General features: G+C 33.2%; 1 long non-coding RNA gene across 1 annotated transcript; it reads right to left on the bottom strand.

Annotated features, from left to right (window-relative positions):
* Nucleotides 1–233: 233 nt before the first annotated feature.
* LOC134277732 (uncharacterized) lies at nt 234–4,749 on the bottom strand. Its single transcript, XR_009994324.1, has 3 exons — nt 4,290–4,749; nt 2,420–2,528; nt 234–1,420 (listed from the first exon to the last, which is right to left on the bottom strand). It is a non-coding gene; the product is annotated as an uncharacterized LOC134277732 (long non-coding RNA).
* Between the last annotated feature and the right edge of the window lie 4,577 nt (nt 4,750–9,326).

Below are 9,326 nucleotides of genomic sequence, written 5' to 3' on the forward strand. Positions count from 1 at the left end.
TATGTATAGAGCAGCCCGGTCCTCCGGGCTGCAATTAAAGTTACTCAATTAAGTTACTCAATTCAGTTATTTAAGTATTATGTTAACAAAATAAATCTATGAAAAAGTATAAAAAAAATTTAAAGATATGTCAAAGCATCAACATTGTATATGTTCAACATAAAAAAAAAATCATGGATTGCTTTTAGTTACTATTATAAAAAAAATTTTATACTGAAAACCAAATTAGTGACTATTGACATTCAGGGACTCAATTAAGTTACTGCAGTATTATAAAAAAAATAAATTTATGAAAAAGCATCACAATTTTTACAGATATGTCAAAACATCAACATTGCATCTGTATGTAAATCTTGGAATACATCTGTGAAATGTGAAAGCAGTCGCCCCATCCACATTACATGATTACATGTACATTATAAAAAAAACCAAAACAACTATCAATATTTACATCTGGAAATACACAACCACAGAATTAAATAGTTCTTTTTCTTGTATCCTCTTGATAGCTGAAACCTTGTTTGACCTACAAGGAATAAAAAAATAGTTAAAATTTAGCTGAAGTAATATTTTACTAATCCACAAACATTGACCCCCCATGAATTAAAATGATTGTACAGTAATTCTTATCTCCATAAAAAAAACAAGTTTTCTGGTCATAAGGATGTGAGTTATTATAAAAACTTATGATAAGTTAAATTTCCAAAAACAGATTCTATCAGATTCAAAGATAAGATGTGATCCACAAATTATTTAAGGATGTACAGGCATAATTTCCAAAAAGAGGTCACATTGTCTATTTTACCCTACTTTTGTTTGATGTTGCAGCTTTTCTTATAATGATAGTACACAATTGGTTAGACAAGGAGACGATACACTATCATAAAACTTATCAAAAGAAGGCCATAGAAAATGCTTCAATATAATCAGACTTTAGTATTTGCAAGCAAAAAATAACACATCCTTAATATTTTTTTTCAAATGGTATTGATCTTTTTGTTCACTTGAAAAGGGAAGTTAAATGAATTTATAAAAATTTACACAATACTAAGAAAGGTAAAAATAAATAAGTATCTGAGAAAATTAATTACCTCTATGAGGAGAAGTCCCATGCTGAACACTTCTCAGGAGGAGGTGTTGTTGTGTCCTCTCTACCATCCCTTACAAATACCAACTGGCGTCTGGCAGATTCGGTCTTCAGGACCTTGTGTCTATATGCCTTGTCCAGTGCCTCTTTTCCCTTACACGGTCTGGTTGATTCCCAGGAAAATAGGAGCCTGACCCTCTTTGTTGAGTCTTTGTCATCAGTCTTCTCGGATGAAGTTATGTCCAACCGAATGCACTCCGTCAAGTTCTTTTTAGATGTTGGGGTCCATGACTTGTCTAGATGTTCCACGGCTTTCTATCTTATTTCCAGTTTCTGAGGGAAAAAGCGCATAGTTAATCATACAGACTTTTTAAAAACATATCTGTACAAGTATCAATAATAACAAACTATGTGACCTTAGTTTTGTAGAAATTCCCATTGACACAAAATATCATAAATTTCAAAGAATATTTAATTCCTCTACAACCCTGCTATACATGATGAAAGAAGACTGTAAACTAGAACTGTCCAAACGTGACAAAATACCCCCCGCTGGGTTTTTCAGAAGTTATTCCATAATAAAGATATGTATCAAACACAAATTATGAAATTTCTCTTCCAGTGACCTTGAACTTCCCCAAATGACCTTGGGTCAAGGTCATGACACACCCTTGGGTTATGGACAATCTTTGAGTGAAATGAGAACCTACCAAGTTTATCCACTAGAAAGATATGGACGGGACACGAATTATGAAATTTTTCTTCCAATGACCTTGAACTTCCCCAAATGACCTTGGGTCAAGTTCATGATACACCCTTCGGTCATGGGCAATCTTTGTATGAAATGAGAACCTACCAAGTTTAACCATAAGAAAGATATGGACCGGACACGAATTATGAAATTTTTCTTCCAGTGACCTTGAACTTCTCCAAATGACCTTGATTCAAGGTCATGACACACCCTTGGGTCATGGGCAATCTTTGTGAGAATTGAGAACCTACCAAGTTTAACTATAAGAAAGATATGGACCCGACACGAATTATGAAATTTATCTTCCAGTGACCTTGAACTTCTCCAAATGACCTTGGGTCAAGGTCATGATACACCCTTTGGTCATGAGCAATCTTAGTGTGGAGTAGTAGATTCTAATGTCCCTCTGTAAGAAAGATATAGACCGGACAAGATTGCACAGACAGACGGACAGATGGACAGACAGACAAGGTGATTCCTGTATACCCCCCAAACAAATATCTTTGAAATATAGGCAAATTAATTTAAATATAAATCCCAAAAGATCACTTTTTCATATAGGATTAGTAAATTAGACTTACTGAATGCTTTCTTTTGCTTTGTTTTGACTGCTGTCTGTGAAGATCAGTCTTTCCATCTCCTGTCTCCGTTTCTCCTGTTTGTCATTAGTAATGACATTGATGAATGCCTCTAAAATATATAAAAACTCAAATATAACAAACTGAACACAAAAAAAGAAACAAAACACACCACAATCTTAGGGGACTCTCTATGTTGTCACTGTCACAACATGCTGTACATCCAGCTGAAGCCCCGTTTTGGTCTGAAATGCTTATTTTATAGGTTTCTGTCTTAAACAAATTCACTTAAAACTGATAAATCACCAGGTATAGCTCAACATGCAATATTGAAATTGGATGCATCTCCTCTAGGCAACAAGAGTGGCCAATGTACCTCTTCTTAAAACATGAATTGTTTATCAAATTTTCAATTTGTTAATTTTGAATTTTTTTGTTAATCAAAAATATATTTACAAACTATTAAATGATATTAAAAAAACCAAAAGCCTTATCATCATGATATTTGATCATTCTGTGTCAAAACCCCTTAGTAGGGTCAGTTGTTTCCTAAACTGATGCTTCTTTTATGAAAAACCTATTTGCTTTTCAGCTGTAATCCAGCAAAATATATCCCAAATACTGCAGATTTAAACAGATAAGGCATATGTATCACCTTTGTGTCACATAGAAGATACACTGTATACACCCTGACTGTGAAGTTATACCTGCTGAAATTAAAACTCATGAAATCACCAAAATACTCCCAGGATAGTTGGAATTATTATTATAACCTGAACGTTTGATCAACATTCTTTATCAAATGTATTGAATGGAAAAGACACAAGTTAAAAAATAAAGTAGGAATCTTATAAATCACCTTTTTCAGATGTAAACAAGATGCATTTGTCCAACACTATGCATGATTATTGCGTCCAGCGCAACAAAATTCAAAAAAGCTATTTTTTGCATATAGGTCACAGTCAATCGACGATAGTTACTGCGAGCTCTTAAAGCAATGCCTGTGCGAAGAGAAAATTTGGACTACTGCACATTCATTCGATAATATTTTATGATGCAGTAATTTGGATCCACAATGCATCACTTCTTAAAGCTACGTGCTCGCGAGAATAGCAGCAGAAGTTCAACTAAAAGTAAACATGCCCTGATTTAATGGATAAACATTGAAGATAAATAATAAAGAAAATGTTCTTCATTTACTTTCAGCACTGCTCAGGCTTCTTTTTTGAAATGTTACATACAGAGTCTAGACGCACCAAATGTCACGTGCAGTTTGATGATCTAAATTATAACAAAATATATATCTGCGCTCGCCATAACAGTCGCACCATCATTGTATTAGTCAAAATTTGGTTTATATAGGGACCCATGTCAAGTGATATTGACATGACCTCTCATGCTTGGTTCCTGTTTTCTTTCTATGCCGTGGGTCAATATCACTTGACATAGGTCCTTATAACTTCATGTTGGCCTACACCGGTCAATAATTGTGAAATAACTGATAATTCAAGCTGATGATTCATTTGCATTACTTGATATACTATCAACATTAATTCACTATGTAGGCTTTTCTTTTTTGACATCTTCATCTCAGCAGGTCAGACATTAGAAAATTTTTCTTTTGTCAGTAAACTATTTCAATATACAAACCTATTATCTTCAGCGAAGTGGAAAGGCTTTCGCCTATATCCACTTTTTTAATGTATGTTTTCCCCCATATCATCCTCATGCATATGATTAAGGGTTATGCTAAGCTACAATCTATTTCAACTGTTCTGATGATATCCTTCATGAATAATCGGATAGTTGCGATTGAAGACACTTGTTGTGAAATAAGTTTTGAAACAAAAATATCTCATTTCTACGGTTATACCTTGTCATAAGTTCCAAAAAATCAAAACAGTTGGCTATCCCGTAATCCGAGAACACATGAATTCAAACCGGATGTACTTTAGTATGTATTTAACTACGAAACCGTGCTCGGTATAGATATTATCATCCGAATAAATAGAGGGGATAAAAATAAAAAAAGAAATTCCACTTTGAAAGAACTCATTTATACACAGAGAGAGAACTATTATATTCAGTATTCATTCTATTAAAAGGCGAAAAGTCGCCATTGTACAACATACAGCATGGAACACATGTACGATGATTTGGGGCCTACATTGTCTATCTATTGCATGGAAGTAAATAAGTATGTTATATCACTTAAATTTCCCTTTTATTTCTTGCAATATATGTACTAAAGATTAAGAATTTTAGATATTCAACTTTTCAAAATGGCGTCAGAACAAAAGTTGTCTCCGATAGTGAAGATTTGTTGTTGCCAAATATTTCAATTATTTACCGTAAAAAATTAACAAAAATATACGTACACTAATCCTTGGTTGTTGTTCATTGCATTTATCACAGTCTCAAAGACATTGGGTGGTGAAAACATCATTAACTTTTCACATTTACCAGCTGCTTACACCTTCTTCTTCGTCCTTCTCGATCCTCCAAAAATGGCGCCTCAGGAAATTGACCAATGAAATAAAGCGCCTGCAGAGCGATGCAGGATGGGAAACAAAAACTGTTAGTACGTTCACATGGTTCATTATGATTAAGTATGATTATGAAATCTTATATTAAAATTTAATGGAGTTTTTCCCTGTTCATAGAATAAAAGGGGGGCTCCTAAATATTTTTGCCGATACGATGTGTAGGCCTAGTATATTTAGATTGAAAGTGTTTTTAAAAAATAATAATGCGTGTGTCACTGAGAGAAAAAAAAGATTTTTAACACCTCAAATTATATGCTTTTGGGATGGGAGTTTCGGGGCTTGGTTATTGCATGGCAGTGGTCGTCTTAGCTGAAAGTATATGCCCCCCCCCCACTTTTAACGGTTGTAATTATCATGATTATGAATGTATAATGTCACATCAAAACGACGTTAAACCTTTAAAGCCGGGTACATTTTTGAAATTGTGAACTTTCCACTTGAATCCTAAAAGGCATGAAAAGGAGCTACAATATTGAAGAACAGTATTTTTTTTCTATTTTTAATAGTGATGATTGAAAAGTTCGGTGTTAAACATGTTTAAAAATTAATTGCTATTAATAATTAAAAACGCTTTTAGTAGAAAGAATCAGCCTTAGTGAGGTATGGTAGTATAGGATACACTTGTGAAAATTAAGATAGAATACCATCAGATCTGATTTTTTTTTTTTTTTAATTTGTTTTGATTAAAATAACTCAATGAACTCCCTCCTTTTTTTTGGTTTAGATTTTGAGCCTGCTATCAATATAATATATTATTACTGGTGGAGGTGATTACTGTACATTTTTCTATTTGCTATATCGTACTTGAAAAATATTGGCCTTTAAATAAATAAATAAATTTCCCACATCATTTTAACATGTGATATTGTTTAATGTATTAGAATGTCAAAAAGCTTTTTTTAAGGAGAGTTATCACAAGGTGGAACAAAACTAATATCTAATCAAAGGCAGGAAAAATTAACAGTACAACTATATATATTAATTCAGTATTTTAGTCGTGACGGGTATAATTGATGTCATTGGAAAGATTGTGTCAAAAGTCATCTACTGTCTATAGATACTCGTTAATGTGAATGGACTATGGTTGTGAGTTTATGCACGCAGCTTTAGCTGGTCCCGCCCTGTATCTCTTATATACTTTTTTTTCGTAATAAGGAAATTTGGTAAGGTATTCTTGTAAAAAAAATTCCCGGTAAGTTTATTACGCAAACGGAAATTACTTTCCTACTGGCCTGTATTTGAGTCTCGTCAAATTTAAGAACACGAATAATTATTTCTTTAAAAGAGTAATTTACAGCATGTAGAATAGAAATAAAGTAAGGGACAACGTAGATAAAGAAATCTATAGTTGTATCGAAAACCTTCACTTCTTTATATAATGTCATCAACAAAAAATGTACAGTAATACAATTACACATTAATTCTTTTAATAGATTGCCTTAGCATGCACTATACATCAAAAGCCGTTGTTCTTGAGGAAAACAAAATAATGTATAATTTTATAGATTCTTCTTTAGTTACATGCAGAGCAATGGCCTTTGGGGGGGGGGGATGCATGGCTTTGTTGAATATACATGTGCATTTAGGACCTTTGTAGTTACATGCAGTGATCTGCGAACAAATTTAAATGCAAAAGAGGTAAAAAAAAAAAAAACAAAAAAAAAACGTTTTTTTATATGAATATTTTAAACATTAATTTACAGACGTCTTTGTAGTTGGATTACAAATTTAACACAAAACATCAAGACTATTAAATACCGTAATAATGTCATTGATCTATAAAGTTATTATGATTTAATATAATTATACACGATTTATATTTATTCTAAACCTATAGAAAATTATTTAATTTTCTAACATGAAGGTTTTATTTCAAATCAGTAATAAACATTGAAATCGAAATTCTAAATAGTTTGTTCTTTCATTGAACTTCTTAAAATAAATGTAGGTTATTTTAGGACTAAATTATGTTCTCTTGTATAACTTACGATTACTATACAATAATTTTTAATGATTATAAAAAACACAAATCATCATCTTAATTTTAGACGCGTCTGCAGAGACTGTGTGTGTACATGATTGACACCAGCCCATTGTTTCCTGTAGAAGAAAACCCTCTCAAATCACATACACCCCTACTAATGTGTTCGGAACCTTTTATTTTTCGGTGTTCTGCAAATTATAAAACCCGATGAGTTCAGAGTAGCTCTGACAGTGGCTCTGGCGAGAGTTAGCGAGACTTCAGCGAGATAGGGTAAATTATTCACGGAAATGTGGCTAGGAAGTGACTAGCACGTGGAGACATGGTAAACAGAAAAGATATGGTGCGTTTCAGTTTTCACCACCCTAGAATAAGCTGATAATGTCTGTAGAAATGTACTTCAATCAATCGATCTCTTTAACATTCATTCAAACTTAAATAAGTATTCTCTATGATACAATTTTCTGCTATTATGAATTAAAATTTCTTTTTGGACAAATATTTTTGCATGGGAACAGGGACTATATTTTTTGGCGTCAGATTAGCAAATGAGGCACCAGCATGATTTTAACTGACCAATCAGCTGAATGAGTATTGCATTATGGGTTACTACGAATACTACAGCAATTTTACGCTTGAACAAAAAAGAGGAAAGTCTTATGGTAAATGAAAAGCAATTTTAGAAGTATTATTTTCATGCTCGTAATGACAAACAATTCATGTATTTCATAAACAGGGGAAGTCTAGGTTACTGAAAGTCATACTGCAAAAATGATTTCGTCTGTATTAATTCCTTTGTTGTACTATCGGTGAATACAATTGCCAGGTGAATTCCCTGGCCGAACACGTGATCACGAACGTAAACAAAATCTTGTCCATTTAAATGCATAAGAGATGCTGCTCGTTTTCCTTACCCTTGAAGCGCTGGTGTTCTGAACTAGACGCAAACTACATTTTATTAAACATTTTTCTCCATTTAACAAATTAAAAACACCCGCAACATCTTTCAAAGTTTCTTAATTTTGTATTTTGTTCGTAAGAACTTTTTTTAACGTGATCGTAGATTGACCTGAACTACGCGTTCGAAGTAAAATGTAAACATGTATTTAGCGTAAACGTTGCTATTCATTCAACGATTGCATGGTCAGTTGCTCGTGGTAAGATCCTCTGTGCGCATTTGTAACAATAGCCATATAAGGCAAAGGTTTGTCAGTGTAGATGACTATGCACATTTTTTACCAGCGAATCGGTCACTAGTGAGCTTTAATTTTCGCCGAAAAGTATAAGATATGTTGTTATTTTAACACCCCTTCCTTTAGCCACCCCTTTCTGTTGAAAATCATGAAAGTCTTTCAGAAAGGTCTGGAAACATTTATTACAGGACACGTTTTCAAAAGAAACAGGCTATAGCAATATCATGTTTACTGCCAATTTTATTTATAAAACCGGTTCTACCCTATAACCTTTGAATAGATCAATCTAAACCACGTGTCTTGAATTTAAATCACAATAACATTAGTAGGGGTGACATAGAATATACAAAAAATACACAGTGACAGGAGTCTCCTGTCCCCAGGTGTCTTCGCGGCACGTGTCTCCACCTGATGTGGCACGTGAGGACAGTTGCCCGTAGTTACACAGGCCGTACCTATGCTTTTTGGGGGAGGGGGGATGACAAAAAATAAAATAAATAAATAAATAAGAAAACTAACAAACAAATATCTTAAACAATATTTACAAATTAAACAAATTACTAGCATTATAATACTCAGTCCCCCACTTCACTCGATGAATGATTTTTTTCTGACCAGTTTTTATTTATTTCTATGTAACTATACTTAGTCTAAGTCCTACTCTTCTATATTTTGTCTTTTAATCAGTAATCGCAACTTCTCTCTTTAGGATTGATTTCTATGTAACTGCACTTTTCTTTATTCCAAATTCACGCATTCTACACGAGTTCACCACGACTAATGTGATAAATCCAATTTAAAATTAATTTGCGTTCACAGTCAGGAAATATCAAATTTTATCACATAGAAATACACTTTAAGTTATTTTAACTGTTTAAAGAGACCGATTTAATTCTTTTGATACAGTATGTGTACTCGTTTGAAAAAAAATCTATAATCAGGAAAAAATGTGGTATCTTCAGAAAATATTTAACTTTTTGCAAAATAGAAAATACATGTCGTTGGAAATTAGTATGAGATATAATTTCAAACTTTCCCTACCTGGGAAACATGGGAGAAACTACAGACTGATGGCTTCCATGTCGGGAAACTATATGGAAACCACTGAGGCATGTTTCCAGGGTTTCCTATCTTGGGAAACTTACAGGAAACCACAGGTTGATTGTTTCCATGTCGGGAATCTGCATGGA

The sequence above is a fragment of the Saccostrea cucullata genome, unplaced genomic scaffold (assembly GCF_032062105.1).
Source record: "Saccostrea cucullata isolate Sc308-1 unplaced genomic scaffold, CSIRO_AGI_Scuc_v1 ctg577, whole genome shotgun sequence".
Lineage (NCBI taxonomy): Eukaryota > Metazoa > Mollusca > Bivalvia > Ostreida > Ostreidae > Saccostrea > Saccostrea cuccullata.